The sequence below is a fragment of the Anabrus simplex genome, chromosome 1, assembly GCF_040414725.1.
Source record: "Anabrus simplex isolate iqAnaSimp1 chromosome 1, ASM4041472v1, whole genome shotgun sequence".
Taxonomy (NCBI): domain Eukaryota; kingdom Metazoa; phylum Arthropoda; class Insecta; order Orthoptera; family Tettigoniidae; genus Anabrus; species Anabrus simplex.
Window position 1 is genome coordinate 135467856 of NC_090265.1, and position 19045 is coordinate 135486900.

Here is a 19045-nt window from a genome sequence, read left to right on the forward strand (position 1 = left end):
GTTGACCTATCCAAAGCCTTTGACAGGGTACTGTAGATCATGGGAGACTGCTGACGAAACTGAAGGCTATTGGACTAGACAAAGGAGTGACTGAAAGGGTGGCGGAAATTCGAGGAAATAGAACTCGAAGAATCAAAGTAGGTGAAGCGTTATTTGGTCCTATAATCATTAAAAGGAAAAATCCTCAAGGCAGTATTAATGCACCTCTGTGTTTTCTTATATACCGGGTGGTTCACAAGGCCCTTATTTTTTTCTGAGGTAGGTAAGCCAACTAGAACAAGGACTACAACATGCTACCAGTTCACCGAGGTGGCTAAAGCGCGTGGTACTGCTGTTGCATCGGCCGAGCACAGTGGTAGTAGGATAGAATCACAGGCTGGTACACGCCGTTTAAAATGACTGTAATAAACAGTAGCCGCACATCAGTCTGTTCCACACAGTGAATTTTCGTTTGGTCCTGAAAAGGTCTGTTTTTATCCGATGTTACGTAACCAGGTTGGACTACGACGTGATGGTCTGTAGGTAGGAAGTATGGTACCCTGCATATTCAGACACACAAGTGTCCGAAATGTTGAACACTTCACAGTTTTTAGTCCAACTTGTCAATGCACGTTTTATCATTGAAAATTATTTATTCATACTTTCTTTCTTTTCTTTCTTTCGTAATCTGCTTACCGTCCAGGGTTGGTTTTACCCTCGGACTCAGCGAGGGATCCCACGTCTACCGCCTCAAGTGCAGTGTCCCGAAGCTTCAGAATCTGGGTCGGGGGATACAACTGGGGAGGATCACCAGTACCTCGCCCAGGCGGCCTCACCTGCTATGCTGAACAGGGGCCTTGTGAGGGATGGGAAGATTGGAAGGGATAAACAAGGAAGAGAGAAGGAAGCGTCCGTGGCCTTAAGTTAGATACCATCTCGACATTTGCCTGGAGGAGAAGTGGGAAACCACGGAAAACGGGTTGGCAGCTAATCATACTAACCACTATACCACAGAGGCGGCATATCAAATCAAGGATAATATTTCATCAGACTATTTCTACATGATAAAACTTAGCAGATATTACATCACATTTTCACAGAGTTTTAATGAAATTAATCACAACTGTGTCAATATTCTTGACTGACGCTGAAGTGGTATAACAGCATTTATGATTTTTCGCGAAAAAGGAGGGATTTACACTAATGACGGTTTTCTAGATCGAAATAGTGATTATGATTGCACATGATGCATGTCATAACTAAAAAGTGACTTTTTTGAGTTGTGCCATTATTCCTGCGAGGATGCGACATATACACCCACAAGACCGTGAGTACCACCCAGCTTACACCAAAAATGAGCACCAGGTTAATACCTGGAGGTGGAGGTGACCGGACGTAGGGCTAAACAATGTACCCCACTAAGTGCAGAGGTTATGGATATTGGAAGCTTTACTTTACACCCCTCCAGGCCTTCGTGAACTTTACGGAGACTACTTTGCTTTGCTTTTGATTAATTTGTAACCCTCAGAATATCCTTCCTGGTACCCCTTTCTGCCTTAATGTGTCTATATATCCCCTTTAATTTTTCACTAAAACTCATATGAGTGCCAGCTACGCTTGCCATCGTGTTATCCTTAGCTGACTATGTCGTATCCTATCATCATAGTATGAACTCATTCGAAGTGGCAACTATGTAAGAACAATGTCTACGTAACGAGTTCGAAAAAAGAGACTACCTTAGCATGACGAAGCCATATAATTCATTCATATCCTGGCGAACAAAGGAAAGTTAAAGCCCTCCGTTCAGTTTATGTAAGAAATAAAATATAGCCACGTAAATAGATGTGACAACAGGGAGTGCTAGGAGGTCAGTTACACAAGGACTGAAATCTTAGGCGAGTCGGTTAAAGTTTCCCCTTTGTAATACTCCAACAACACAGAGACATACATCACTGTGTGGTGACACTGAGCCAGTTCACAACCATACGATCTAGTTTGGTATAATTAATCATTCTGATATTCTATAGAGAAAAATACTCATTCTGTATACGAATAGGTCGCCTACTAAGTATCAAGCGAATTTAAAGATCTAAGAGAAACGTTTGCCCCATCGAACTGTGGTTGAAGATATTTGTTTTACTTCCTTACGATATCACTCAGAGTAAAAAGTAATAAGCCGTTTATGATCTCATGTACAAAGCAAGTTATGGTTCTTTACTCGTGAATCCAGAAAAATTTTCACGGAATCTGAACCAGTGGAACGTGAATTTCTGTTTAAAAATGTTCACGCTTATTTGCAGAGATTGAACGCCAGCCAGTTGGGTTGTTACTTCGACTTTTCATATATTACTAACGTTCTAACCTTCTATTTCCCATAAATGGGTAAAATTGCCGGTATGTCCAACATTATCATTGAGCCATACTTGTAACGATTTATTTATTTCCACGTAAAAGAATGTGGCGTGTGCAAACACCGCAAGTAATTTGTGAGACGTAAAACCAAAAGCATTGAATTAATATTACTACTTTACAATAGAGAAGCTGCCTAGCCGAGGTGGTAAAGGAGTGATCGGTTCACTCGGAAGATATTGGGTACAATTCCCCGCCAGGAAGTCGAAAAATTTAACAAACGAGTTATCCATTTCTCGAGATGCACTTGGCCCTGATGTTCACTCATTTTTCACCATAAAAATGGGGGCAAAGATGGCAGGACCACTGTATCTCACTTAGTGCCGATGTGTCCGACTCGTTGGCTGAATGGTCAGAATACTGGTCTTCGATTCAGAGGGTCCCGGGTTCGATTCCCGTCCAGATCGGGGATTTAAACCTTCATTGGTTAATTCCAATGGCCCGGGGGCTGGGTGTTTGTACTGTCCCCAACATCCCTGCAACTCACACACCACACATAACACTATCCTCCACCACAATAACACGCAGTTACCTACAGATGGCAGATGCCGCCCACCCTCATCGGAGGGTCTGCCTTACAAGGGCTGCAATCGGCTAGAAATAGCCACACGAAGTCATCATTGGTGCCGATGTTACTTTGCATTACCCCCAGGGTCTTGACGGCCCGTATCGAATTCAATTTTCTTGAATACGTGTGAATAAATATATAAGAATAATATCTATTTCATTACGAATCTAGTTCCAAAGGGCTGAGATGTGACTGTGAGGTGCACGTAAGAACAAGTGTTGATCTCTATCATCTTCGATTCCAGAGGTAGTTTCTCGTCTTCTTCTGCTAATGAATGCCGGAATGGTAGTTAACTTAAAGTCTCGACTGCCTCCTTCCAAATCCTAGCCTACCTCACTCTGATTAGAAAAGGAACCTCTCTGAAAAGAGTTTGTGTAGGCCCCTGGCCGAAAAAGATATCCTCCTTCCACAGATGTAGCAGAAATTGAACGAGTCCAGATCCGGGACAACGCCTGCTTGTAGAACTGTGCTCACTATGTCTGTGGGGATCGAAAAACACGAAGAGTAAATACCAATAAAAAAGAATTGATTTCGGTAAATATGAATAGGGCTATGGGCAATGTGCTCGTGTTTATGAATGCAAGCAAAAATAGGTACAATATCTTCCAAAACTACAGTTCCAGGGTTGGAAAAATGTTGCATACCTGCCCTCCATGACCCTGAAATATGCGTGAAAGTTATTGAATTATTATTATTATTATTATTATTATTATTATTATTATCGTCATCATCATCATCTGTTTACCCTCCAGGTTCGGCTTTTCCCTCGGACTCAGCGAGGGATCCCACCTCTACCGCCTCAAGGGCAGTGTCCCGGAGCTTCAGACTCTTGGTCGGGGGATACAACTGGGGAGAATGACCAGTACCTCGCCCAGGCGGCCTCACCTGCTATGCTGAACAGCGGCCTTGAGGGGGAATGGGGAGATTGGAAGGGATAGACAAGGAAGAGGGAAGGAAGCGGCCGTGGCCTTAAGTTAGGTACCATCCCGTCATTTACCTGGAGGAGAAGTGGGAAACCACGGAAAACCATTTCCAGGATGGCTGAGGAGGCAATAGAACCCCCCTCTACTCAGTTGACCTCCCGAGGCTGAGTGGACCCCGTTCCAGCCCTCGTACCACTTTTCAAATTTCGTGGCAGAGCCAGGAATCGAACCCGGACCTCCGGGGGTGGCAGCTAATCACGCTAACCACTACACCACAGAGGCGGACATTATTATTATTATTATTATTATTATTATTATTATTATTATTATTATTAATATATGCAGTTTACGGTATGTGTATGATTATGATGTATCTAACGGCGGGGCTCATGGACGCGCAACTACTAAATTGTTCGTCACATACATTTTGATCGTATGAACGTATATTCGTTATGTTTCATTGCTTTTCTTAATCTCTTCATTGTATAATTAGATCGGCGAGTTTTGAATGGTTACCGATAGAGAAATCGTGAAATAAGATATTATTACAAATGCTCAATGTTTATTTTACAGTCACTTATATTTTGAAAATCCACAGCCTGTTTCCAGTCATTCGATCGGGTCAGAAATGGAATGAATGACACCCCCATCTAGCGGTGAGGATAGGAATTGTGCTGGCTGTGGAAGCCTGTCGCTCTCATTTGGGGCAATGATTAATGACTGACAGAGGAAATGAAATGATATTGGAGAGTGTTGCTGGAATGACAGGGAAAACCGGAGTACCCGAAGAAAAACCTGTCCCGCCTCCGCTTTGACCAGCACAAGTCTCACATTGAGTAACCGGGATTTGACCCATGGAATCCAGCGGTGAGAGGCCGGCCTGCTGCCGTCTGAGCAACGGAGGCTCTCACTTATATATTTTTTTTTATCCTGTCTATTTGTTAACAAAACGAAGCCAGAGTCTTTTAAATCGGTCGATGTGTCCACTCACTACGGCGCTCCTAAGTGTACTGAGTGCGCGTAACAGAGCGCTCAAACCACGAGGCCGCCACGGGGAGAGATTACATCATCGCCTTAAATTTATCATTGTAAAATTTAGCTGAGGTCTTGAGGTATCTGCCGATATTAAACTATTAAAAGTATCACTTATAGCTTGCAACAAACAGCCTGTGACAAGGAGGCTGACTTTCTTAACGCTAACTTACCGTGAATCCAGGCCCAAGGGGTGGGACGTTGTTACGTCTTGTTAACTCTGATCATAAGAATAAGAGTAAACGAACCTTAAAACAAAATATTGGCACATCGAAGGTAAGGACCATGAAAGGCATGAAAATGAAAGAAGCTATAGAACTCGCAAACGTAATAGCCTCGTGGTCCGAACAGAACAATATTGACAAGGGGACTCGGGTAGAACAGAAGACTATTACAAGTAGAGCAATGTCAGAGTTGGCTAAATATCGACTCTCGACGTCCTCATGCAGAGGTGAGGGAAACGAAAGGAGGAAGAAACTATAGAAGAGTAAGGGAGGGAGGGAAGAAGATGAAAAGAGGAGGAAAGTATAAATGAGAAAGGAAGGGAGGGAAGGAAACTAAGAATAAGGAAGGGAGGATTAAAAGGGGGAGTAGAGAAGATTAAGGAAGAGAGCTTAAAAGACGTAGGAAGAGAGGGAAGGAGAAAAATTAAAAGAGATGGATAGATAGAAGAGTAAGAAAGAAGTAGCACAGAAGAGTGAGGACGGAAGGGAAGGAGGAAGATTAAAAGACGAAGGATGTACAGAAGGGTAGGAAGAAGCGAAGGAAGTATAAAACTGTAAGGGAGAGGGAGAGGAAGGAAGAAAGTGTTGAATAGGAACGATGTATGGAGAGGGAAGGAAGAAATGAACTACAGAAGAAGGAAGGAATGTTGGAAGGAAAAATAGAAGAAGAAGAGGAGGGTGGAGAGCGAGAAGAAGAAGAAGAAGAAGAAGAAGAAGAAGAAGAAGAAGAAGTGTCTCTTAATAGATATATTCCCAAATTCAAACATCAGGAACTCGACTGCCACACTCGCATGACTTAGCCAAATAAACCTTACTTAGCAAAAAGTGCATCCTGAAGGTTGCGACTACTTTCACAACCAAGAATAATGTAAAAGAAACTGTTGTAACTCAAACTCAGACATCGGGATTTCGTCCTCACGTGTATTCATGCTCGTGGCAATACCCAGTATGTAAATCATATTTGTATAATTAGATTGCGAAGTGCGTTGACTAAATAATTCTGCTGCAAAGAATGTATTATGTTTCATCATACAGATGTCCTTGACTTCTATTACCACACATCAGTGGAAACTTCTTATAGCAAAATACACTTGTAAAGTAATTAAAGCCACCACCACAAGGCAAACCACTGAACAGATAAGGTGTTCGCCTACGTGTCTTCAATACCGCATTCTCTGAAAGTATTATAATTATTTCTAGAGCTATAGAAATGCCTGAACACTACTAAATTTTCCAAGAAATGCAAAATAATCTCTTGCTGTAAATATCTCCTATTTCCATGTATGCAGTTAAATTATTATTATTATTATTATTATTATTATTATTATTATTATTATTATTATTATTATTATTATTATTATTATTATTATGCTGGTGGCTTAACGTTACATTAACCCATCGTAGGTTTTTGGCTACACAGGAATGGAAAAGGGCTAGAACTGGGAAGGTAGGAGCCGCGGCCCAGCATTTGCCAGGTGTGAAAATTATTTATTTAGCGTATGGCTAACACATTAAATAGAAATACAATAGTAATACATAACATTTACAGTTTTAAGTATTTACAGGTTCAAGTTATTTACACAGTCAACTCACAAAGGTGAGAGCGGAAAAAAGTCTCTTGGGTTTCCCTGGTGGGCAGTGAGAGGACACTGCTCCACAATGTGCCAAACCGTTTGCTTCACAGCACAACAACTGCACGCTGCCGAATTAAGTATTCCCCTTTATGGAGGGAGTCGGCACATCTGCCACGTCCAGCGCGAATCCTGTCGATGGTTGTCCAGGTCTTCCGTGTAACATCATAACCCTCTGGTTTGCTTTCCATCCATGGTAGATTGTGATATTCTGATGGAGCATTGGATATCCGTACTTGCTTCCAGGCCTGAAACAGATTAAAGTTAGCGTCTGCTAGGTTTCTGGCTGTTCTAACAGGTGGATGTCTAGATTTTAGGCCGTTGATAAGAGCATCATTCCTGTCACCATGCATTGGCAACTGACTCTTGTTAGTTATTTTCTTATAATCTCGTAGGAGAGCATTTTCCCGACGGAGGTGAGGTGAGGTGGGATAGAACAGGTAGCCAGTAAGTGGGAGTAGATCTAATTCTCTGATATCATACGCATAGTGTGATTAAGCTGAGTGTCAGTTAATTTGGTGTGACTGCTGTTCAGCTATATCGATAAGCAGTATTCTGCAGCAGAGTACATACGACCAAGATCTGAAGACCGTGGGGTAGATACTAATGATCCTGTTGACTCAGTACTTCTGCATGTGCAGATTAGAGTAAAGTGTGATGACAATGAAAGTTACAAGCGCAGCAGAGAGATAATATAATGATTGTACAACAAGAGATCTCGGAAATAGCAGAAATGTATGAGTTAATAAGATCTCAAGAAGTATATAGCATAAGGAAACGAAAAGACACTAGCAATAACCACAAGTATTGTTACTGTTAAACAAGCACTTGCGTCAAATATAGTAATGGTAAGATTCATGGTGGCATTTAAGCATGCAGTGGAACAGATTGATATACCTGTAAAGGTTATTTAAATGCCTGTGAAGGCGCTTTGTGACTTGCCTGAAAAGGTTTCACATAATATGTAGTATCCGCTGGAAAGTGGGTATTCACACTTATTTAATTTATTTCTGCTGTAAAGTAGAAGTGTGTGCCTTTGTTAGTTTGCCGCAAGGTGAGCAGTTACATTGTTTGATAATGATCTTTTTTTTTCGTTAATTTAAGTGTATACATAATTAAGGTAAGATACATGTTGTCCCAGACAAGATAGCAATGCTAACGTCTAGGACAAAAAATTTTTTATTCAGTATAGTTAAACAAATGTAAGAGGAAAATGTTAAATGTTAAGCATGTATCAAATTGAACAAATTGCAATAAAAGAGTACTCTCTCCCATAATTCCGGAATCCGGAACTAGGGGATGGGCGTACTCCATTCTATTGTATTCTATTCTACTAATGATCCCCAGGTGGTTCTACACAGCTTCTGTAAGATGTTGTTCCTTGATCGTAACTTAGCAGTCGTTTTCTGAAGATGTTGCTTGAATGACAGTTCTGTTAAAAGTAATCCCTGGGCAAGACAAGTGTTGTCAAAATGAACCTTCAGTTCACGATTGGCCATTTTGTTACTAAGGTTCAGTTTTATTTGGATTCGATTGTACTCTCCATTTGTGAAAGTACTGTCCCAAGGTGGTATGATCAGCTGTCAGTATTTCTCAGTGTTTTCCGTGAATGTACCTTGTACTGCCTGAGCCCAATTATCAGCATATACAATTTTCCTAGAGCTATTTTCATGTATTTCAGCTATGTACAGGTTGAAAAGCAGAGGGGCTAATACAGAACCTTGGGGAAGACCATTGTTTAAAGTTTTTTTTACTGCTAGTGCCATTTCCCAGGTTTGCACGAAACTTCCTCTTGGTGACAATGCTGTCAATAAGTCGTGCCATCGATCTTGTTACATGGTAAAACGCGGAGTAGTTTGCAGATAAGTCCTTGTTTCTGCACGGCATCGTAAGCTGCAGTCAAATCAATAATTGACACAGAGGTTTTCAGTAGTTTTTGAAAGCCAGCCTCATTAAATGTCGTTAGTGGCAAAACCTGGCCTGTACAGCTACAATTTGGTTGAAACCCTACTTGTTCAATAGGCAAATTCTGAAAAATGGCATAACTAATTCTGTTACAGGATAGCCTTTCCAGAAGTGTGTACACTATGCTCAGAAGAGCCATTGGACGGTAATTTTTGGGTTGATCGTTATTTTCCTGGTTTTAGGATAGCAATGGTCATTGTTCGTTTCATCTTGAGGATGTCAGACCAGAATATAGCCAGCCATTATATAGCATATTTTCCACGGTACATAAAAAAATTAGGGTGAATGCCATCAAATCCAGGGGGTTTGCCTGACTTCATATTTTGTAAGGCATTTGATATATCTTGTGGAGTGAATGGCCTGGAATACGTACTCTCTTCTGGAATGGTTGCCTTCAGTGTTTTCAATTAACATTTTATCCGTGTAGTATGATCCCGATCTTCTGGAGATTTTGAGTTGGTCACAATCTGTGGTAAACCATATCAGGAGTTATTGGAGAACTAATTCGATCTACCCGACAGACACCTCCTAGATTTCTTAGAATGGAACACGCTTTTCCCACTTGAGCGTATGAAGTCAAGGATTTCAACTGTTTCTGTCCATTTCTGCCTGTAGGCAGCATTCAGAGTGTGGAGTAATTCATCTGCTATGCACGGGCCACCAGTTATAAGGAACTCTTGGCAGAGAACTTCACAGTTTTCAGTGCAACCAGAGACATATTCCTTTCGGTAGCCTGTAGACATGAAGTTATCTGCTGTGTTTTTTATAGCAGTAGTTGTCTTTTACAGGTGGAATCCATCCTAGGCACTTATCAAGGTGTAAAAATGGGAAACCATGGAAAACCATCTTCAGGTCTGCCGACTGTGTGATTCGAAACCAACATTTCCCGAACGCAAGCCCACGGCTACGCGACCCTAACCGCAAGGGCAACTAACTGGGTAGTTATTGTATTAAACGATCCTAACATTTACGTAAGATGATCATCTGATGGCCAGGAAGGCATCAATTTTTTTAAAATGAGACAAAGGCTCTCATAGTGCATTGGCACTGCCGGTGGCTCCGAGTAGCCTACGCAGTAGCCTCTACGGTATGCATCAGCCATGCGTCTTGGTAGGTGTGCTATTTACCAACTGATGAGCCCAAATTAGCACACTGGGGCGAAACGCTGGCAACCAGGAATGAGTTAACTGGAAAATTTATAATGTCCAATAATGGACCAATCATATTGGTATTTCACGGAAGATAAAGTGGATTGAACCCGCTATGTTGGAGATATAGACTCTGATTGGTCGACTGTACAATTAAGGGCGATACGATGATGACAATAATAATAATAATAATAATAATAATAATAATAATAATAATAATAGAAGATACAACCATTCCGTATCGTTGACTTCCGGGACGTTAAAGGACTTCTGAGGGACAGAATCCGACAGCTTTGTGTCTCTCGAAATTGTAATAAATGACGAGAATTTAAATAGAGATTATTATTATTATTATTATTATTATTATTATTATTATTATTATTATTATTATTATTATTATTATTATTATTATTATTATTATTATTATTATAAGCTGGTCATTTAGAGTACGGGTAGCATGTCTGCTTCTTATCTAGAGGGTTCGGGTTAGATTCCCGGTCAGTCGACGGATTTTATTTCTGGACTGAGGTCCACTGCAACAGGGGACTTATCCGGAAATATGGAAAATGGCCATAGTTCGCCCGCTTCCGAAAATAAGACTGGCGAAGGACGTCGGTGACTATCGGCCGATTAGCATCTTATGCATACTGTCAAAAGCTTTAGAATTCATAGTTCACAAGCAAATTACCAACTATCTTATTCAACACAATCTTCTTGATATCCACCAGTCCGGCTTTAGACCGAGACACAGCACTTGCAGTGCATTAACACATGTAACTGATGACATAAGGCAAGCTATGGACAACAAACAACTGACAGTTCTAGCGTTATTGGACTTTAGTAAAGCTTTCGACACTGTTGATAGGGACATACTTATATCCAAATTAAATAGTTTAAATTTCTCCGCGAGTGCACTCCAGTGGATCAGATCCTATCTCACCGGTCGCCGGCATTGTGTACTTAATAACAACAATGAATATTCAAATTGGCGTACGGTTGACGTAGGAATACAACAAGGATCTGTACCGGGCCCCCTATTTTTCTCTTTGTATATAAATGGCATATCTTACGGATTAAAACACTGTAAATACCACTTATACGCTGATGACCTACAGATATATATACACAGCAAGCCCGAAAACCTACACTCAGAAACACGTCACCTGAATAAAGACTTAATGACCATAGGTATATGGGCCAGAAATCACGGATTAAAATTAAACCTATCAAAATCCCAGGCAATAATTATTGGTTACCCTAAATTACTTTGCAAACTCAATCGAACAGCGTTACCACACTTGTCCATTAGTGGTACTCCCATACAGTATAGCCAAAATGTAAGAAATCTTGGCATAATATTTGACGAACATCTGTCCTGGTCTGCCCAAACTATATCTGTGCGTAGAAAAATATACGGAACGCTACGCTGTCTCAGTAAATTCAAATTCACTTTCCCTTTTAAACTAGAGAAAATTGTTGTTGGATCATTCGCATTACCTCATTTTGATTATTGCGATATAGTTTACAACAACCTAGGAGTAGACTGGGGAAGGTAATTACAGTGTGCTCAGAATGCTTGTGTAAGATTTATCTGTGGACTTCGTTACGCTGACCATGACACACCGTCTTATATGCGGCTCGGATGGCTTCGCCTGCAAGAACGACGCACACTTCATACTCTTTGCTTTTTGCATACTATTCTTAAAAGTTCTCAACCAGCCTATCTCCGTGATCGCATGAAGCTCCTCTCCACAGACCATAACAAAAATAACCGATCCTGCAGCACCATGTGTTTATCCCTTCCTGTACACAGAACAGCATTCTACACGAAATAATTCACCATTACCGCAGCCCGACAATGGAATCTCTTACCGGTGGACGTCAGAAGCATGTCCAGCAGCTCAGCTTTTAAACATGCCTGTGTCGAAATACTAGGTAAACATGCATGAATCATCAAATTATAAGCTGAAAACACCTACTCCTACCGCCTCTTCATCATCATTTCCCTCTTCCTTTCACAGATCTTCTTCTTATTATTATTATTAATCCTTCTCTTCACCTCTCAACTGAAGGCGATATTTCGGTGTACTGTAGAAATGTATATATTTTCTAAACTTTTTCTTAAGTAGAAATTATAGTACTCATTATTCATAATTATATTCTTAATGTACTCTGCGTACGATTTATATTATATAGATGATATGATTTTTTAAAAGTGTGGTTAATTTTGTTAATGCTATTACTGTTATTATTGTTCATATTATCATATTATTGTCATCAGTAGTTATTATTGAGTGTTCTAGGTTACGACTGGTTAAATGTAACAAAGGGAGTACATCCCTAGCTTTGCCAGGATAAATAAAACATATTATTATTATTATTATTATTATTATTATTATTATTATTATTATTATTATTATTATTATTATTATTATTATTATTATTAGCCGGCCCCGTGGTGTAGGGGTAGCGTGCCTGCCTCTTACCCGGAGGCCCCGGGTTCGATTCCCGGCCAGGTCAGGGATTTTTACCTGGACCTGAGGGCTGGTTCGAGATCCACTCAGCCTACGTGATTAGAATTGAGGACCTATCTGACGATGAGGTAGCGGCCCCGGTCTAGAAAGCCAAGAATAACGGCCGAGAGGATTCGTCGTGCTGACCACACGACACCTCGTAATCTGCAGGCCTTCGGGCTGAGCAGCGGTTGCTTGGTAGGCCAAGGCCCTTTAAGGGCTGTAGTGCCATGGGATTTGGTTTGGTTTTTATTTTTATTATTATTATTATTATTATTATTATTATTATTATTATTATTATTATTATTATTATTATTATTATTATTATTATTATTATGATACTGTGTTCACTCATCCTCATAAGACCAACTGAGGAATCGTCTGTAATGATTTGCAACGGACTTAAGCAAAATAAATATACCGATGGGTGCAAGTGAGGGATTGTCTCCCTGGGCTTTCGTTACTCGTCGTCCGACACAAGTCTGACTTGGGTGAAATGAAGGACTCGTTAGATAGACAATTCAATACTATTTTATTTACAAGCGACAACTACAGTAACGACAGTAAGAAACGAATAGCATCGTAGGGGACAATTGTCACATAAATAAATAAATAAATAAATAAATAAATAAATAAATAAATAAATAAATAAATAAATAAATAAATAAATAAATAAATAAATACTGATTCAATAATTTTATATTTTTCGGCTATTATATTATTTTTTGCTGACTTATTTTACCTGGCTGGTTGCCCGGATGGTTGATTGTATGGCTAAAATATATATTTCAGAATATTTGGTTATAGATGTGTTTGTTATTTACGTTTACTGGTTACTATATTAATTAGCCTGTTAGTTTATGCACAAATTGTCACCGGAATTACGTTGATCAGGTAATCCGCTCGTTCGCTGTAGCAGTTCGAAGAATACTGAACCATTCGAAATCAGTGTTTGTGGCCCAGCTATCCCGTGCGGCCTGAATTATAATGGGGTAAGATTGTCTATGAAGCATGTAGTCGAAGGACCGACCTATGGAATGGTACATTCACATTAAACGCACTGATTATTTTTGAAGAGTAATGACCGCGGACCCGAGAACAACATTTCGTGATGTTCATATTCAGAACATGAACGGCTGAGTTTGTCACGATGTCACGTCAAAAAACAGAAGCAAAAAACTATTTTCTGACCTTTGATGTCTAAACGTTGATTATTATCGGATGACTGCTGTTTGTTGTTACAGATCAAGGTAACTGTTTGAGTTTTTTATAGTGTCAAGTAAATAATGGATCAGGTTATAATTTATAGAGACCTAACGACGAAAGTAATCTCTGTGTCTTTCCACTGCAAAAAGTCTGCTTCTTGTAAGACCAGCTGTAACAAAACATCTTAAACTCATAGAACGTCCCTTTTTTCAAAATGAAATGTCGTATGGCTTTTAGTGCCGGGATATCCCAGGACGGGTTCGGCTCGTCAGGTGCAGGTCCTTTATTTGACTCCCGTAGGCGACATGCGCGTCGTGATGAGGATGAAATGATGATGAAGACAACACATACACCCAGCCCCCGTGCCATTGGAATTAATCAATTAAGGTTAAAATCCCCGGGCCGGTCGGGAATCGAACCCGGGACCCTCTGAACCGAAGGCCATTACGCTGACCGTTCAGCCAACGATTCGGACATTTTTCTAAATAGAAGTATAAGTTGTGAAGATAAGTAATAAGGGATATTCTCGTTTAATATTCGAAAGATTAATACTGCCACATGGAGGTGGCAGGGAAAGTTGACGGTGATAAGTAAAGCCCGGATTTTTATGCAGTAACAGGTTAGACTGCAAACGAATTTGGTTAGTAGGAAGTGTCCGCCACCCGCTCTTCCATAATGTAGCAAAAGTAACATAAATTATAGGGGTTCTCATGGGCCGTACGCCTAATGTCTATGCATACCCCATAGTACAGGCGTTGTGAAGGTAGACTATACTTGCTACTCGCTTCAGTAAATTTGCATTCTAACCTATTAATGCACAGAAATCCGGGCTCTAGTGATATGGGGTAACATGAACATCACAGCGTAAGGAGAAGATACATCTAATACAAGAGTTCATTATGTAAAATAGCGTCAGAATGAAATATCAGCTACATTTTCACAATTTTAATAACAATGTAATGATGTATGGGGATTGTTCAGTTGAAATATAGATTGGTGTCTAGAAACACTATACGTATTGGACAACATGTACTACTGTATATCAGAATGACAGCATACTGGTGATAGTTCAAGAGAGTATATGGATGATGACCCCCACCATTCAATCACATGTCTCTCCGTACCCTCCGCAATGGAAGACGCTGGTTGATTTTGAACCAATCTCTTACAGCATTAGGAGCCACTTGACCGGTGGTGAAACGTTTCCTAGTGAGAGTTCTCTTCAGCGGAACAAAGACGTGACTGTCACAAGGAAAGAGTTGCCTTGCCACGTTCATTAAACAAGAATATTGCTTCAACTTTTTCGTGCAACTCATACTGATCACCTGCGTCACCGATGTATGTTAAGTAAACCTAGCTATCATTTTCCTTTTCACTTTATCAAAATTAGGACTGGATAGGTGTGTAAATGTTAGGCTGAGTTATCTTGTCAAATTTATAATGAACGTTCCTCTATAAACACCATTTACTTTTCCTCTATTCATTTCTCTGGCGGTTTAAATTCCCATTGCGCTCGTGAATGTGTTCTAAATTTCCGTTAGTAAGTGTTATAGTTCATTAATCATACGTACAGTATATATTTCACAGCAACATAATATTTTCAAGCACAGTCCGACTCGTTGGCTGAATGGTCAGCGTACTTCACTTCGGTCAGAGCGTCCCAGGTTCAATTCCCGACCGGGTCGGGAATTTTAAGCACTCCCGATTAATTCTTCTGGCTTAACGACTGGATGTTTGTGTCTGCCCCAACACTCTTCTCTTCATACTCAGACAATACGCCACACTACCAACCACCACAGAAATACGCAATAGTGATTACATCCCTCCATATAGGGTTGACGTCAGAAAGGGCATCCAATTGTGAAACAGGGCCAAATCAATATGTGCGACGCAGTTCACATCCGCAACCCTGCGGGAAATCGGTAGAAGAAGAGAGAGAAGATATTTTATTTGCCAGCACCATTTGCACCAACCGTCTTTACCTTTACACTTCAGATGAAATTTGAAAATGAAAAATTTCCTGTTTTGACTCACCATTTCAGGTTGCAAAAACTGTGATAGTTAAGACTGGCCGGAGGGTTTGTGCTCTGATCTCTTTTGCTACCAAACCAAAACGAAACGGTGGGAAGGTAAACAGCAATACATTCATTGTGATGGAAGTTACGAATCTCTGTGTTACAGCCTACATCCTCTATTCTAACAGGTCATTCAATTAGAGACAACCTTGGCGCTACTTACATGCATGCATACTGGGTCGTGTCCTTCTTATGTTCAGGTATAACTAGAAGTAGTCGATCCATTGGTACTTCCTGAACCATTAAAGAATCATTATGTCATTAAATCAATAAGACCAGCACTCGGATACAACTAGGCACTGGTAACTTTTAAAGAAAGTTGAAATGGCTAATTCACTCGAAACCAAGTGAATGTGGACGTATTAGGGACGGCTGATATTTACTATAAAAGAAGTAAGGTATTAACATATTCTCTCGACAGGTATGAAAGCAAAGGGTTAAGTGTAGATAGGGCCTGGTCTTCAGCAAACACATAACCTGCAATATGGTTTCTGCAAGACACATAAATGAACAAGTGTTCTCAGTAGATTTGATGGTTGCAGAATTTAGGACTGGTGTGAAAGAAAAGACGAGGATGAAGTAGGCAGGTTTTATAAGGCATCGAGTGATGTACTGAAGCTGTCAGTTTCAGCAGCAAGGTATTGGAAATGAAAGTGAAAGATATGAGAAAGCAATTTGGTAAAGTGCGGAAAATAAGTTAACGGAGAGAAATGGGGTGCGCTTAATGGACATGTGTTCTAGTAAAGGATTAGCTTCAAACGTATGGCTAACCGCGCTAGTTTTGGGTGGGACACAATACTTTGCCTACCACTATCCAAGTATAAAATTAAAATTAAACGGAAATACTTGAAAATAATCTGTGGAAATTTCTGAAGAAAAGATATTAAGCACGTCCATGATTTGAAAGACAACGGATAGAATTCAGGAATGCTGTAGAAGAAATGCCGAGGAATTTCTTAGACTATAGTGCATAACTTGGGGTGAAAAAATCTGCAGCATGAAATCAAGGCAACTCGCAAACTTAAAATGAGGCGAATTCAACAGGTATCTACTTATACTGAATACCAGACTAGGAATTGGAAATTGAAGCAGCTGGTCCGTTTCAAGAACTCAGGATAGGTATCCTGCCCGAATGGTTATATAGTGGGTAAATGCAATAGTAGGTTCACGTGAATGTTGATATCATGATCAGAGCTATGGAACCTCCAGCTGTACGCGGAATACGAATTAAAAGACGTGGGTTTCCTTTTAAAAACTCCCACATGCATTGAACGGGACTTGAAACGTGGCTGCCTTGGCAGAAAGCCAGTAACTAAGCTTCTAGGCTATCACACCCCGGTGAGGAAATCGAATTAAGTTACAACAAAATGAACGTAGTTTCTGAGAAACAAGTATTTATTTATTTATTTATTTATTTATTTATTTATTTATTTATTTATTTATTTATAAAAGGTCCCAACGACCAAAACCACTTTAAGGGGCTGCATGCGTGCAACAAATGCATAATGGGTAAAATATGAACATATGCGAGATGTGTGATAAATCAGTAAACAACAACGGAATTTAAAATTGAAGCTACTACAACAGCGCAAATAAGAATCTAAACGAAATCTACAATAAAATGGAAAGAACATTTATTTGTCATAAGTCTGTACAGAGTTCTCCTCCATATTCAACAGACACTATGCATATGGCTACATGAATGCATGAATGAGTTAATTAGTGAATGATTCCATGACTGAATTGTCATGCATGCATGAATGAATGAATGAACACTTCTCTCCCAGTCACGGATAACCACCAACTGAGGAGAGGGCATTCCACAAGTCGATGGATAAATGCATGAGTGGATTGATGAATGAATGCATGGATAACTCTAAAATCTACCTTAATTTCTGACTCCTTACACTAGCGGAAAACCATTCCTCATGCAAGGGCCACGCCTATAACTACTGCCCGGTCGTGTTATCCACCCCTGGTGAGAAAAAGACCCACCTTCCCAGGGATAACACGCCAGGTCCTTTCTCGTGAGGCCCAAAAGGAAGACCCCCAACTACTTTAGCAGCTGTCAATCACTAATTTCTGGCACATGTAAGCGGAAATACTGCTCCCCATGTGCCCCCCATCCCTTTCTTCTATCTCGACATTTTCCCTGGTGCATTTGTTGGCACTCTACCCCATTCGTTTGGGATAGGCCCGTCCTATCCCGTCCTTCCTCGGTTATGTCCTTACGAGTAAAATTGAAAGAAAGTAAATTATAGCCTAACTAGTGAGAAAAAATGTTTACCTACATGTTTTTACTTAGTAACTTACAGAAATATATTTCTTTTTTTTTACATCAGGTAGAATATTTTTAGACCAGGTAGTGAGTTCTCATATGATATTCTCCTTACACCGTATTGTTTCCCGAATGACTATTGTATTGGAAAGGAACTTAAGAAGATTCAAGATATGTAATGCATAAGCTGGAAGTAACACACATCAAAATAGTGACAATGATTGCTGGTACAAACTGATGGAAACAATGGCAGAAGGGCACTAGTAATGAAGGGTTGGGGTGGGTTGGGTTGGGTTGGGTTGGGTAAAAGTTTTTATTCCGTACCCGGACGGGGTACGGCGGGCCTCCTCGACGGTAACGCCGTCCCTCAGGCCAGGAGGTTTGCGTTGGTGAGGTGGGTGCGGCCGTGGTCTATAAAGGAACTATCCTGGCATTCGCTTTAACGCATCAGAAAGGAAAACCACGGAAAACCATTCTCAAGACAGTTGACAGTGGGAAACAGCCCCAATCTGTCTGCCGGATACAGAGGCGTAGAGCCACGGTAGAGCCGTGGCCAGCCATCCTCTGCTCTGTTGGACGGTTGGAATGCAGAGCTGTCGGATCACGGACCAGCTGTTGCCAATCTGAATCCGCCTCCCGATTGTAGAGCTGCAAGACTAGTAAACCTAGCCGCTGTTAAGCCGAAGCCTCCACTACTCAATGGTAATGAACTACTGCAATGTTTTCATTCTTCTCCTGAAGGGGGAGGCGGGCCTCTTAGACGGTGACGCCGTCTCTCAGGCCAGGAGATTTGTATCGGAGGAGATGTGCGGAGAAGATGAAAGAGTTAGTGGCCGCAGTATATCCTAGGAACTGTCCCGACATTCACGTTAGTGCAGGAAAATGGAAAACCACAGAAAACCATTTTCAGGACAACCGACCAAGGGGACCAGCCCCTTTCCGTCTCCCGAATACAGAGGCGTAGAGCCACGGTAGAGCCTCTGCTTGGTTGCTCCGTCGAACTGCAGAGCTTTCGGAACACGGACCAGCTGTAGCCACTCTGCATCCCACAACCAAAGGCTACATTATAAATGAAATTAATCTGATGAATGAAG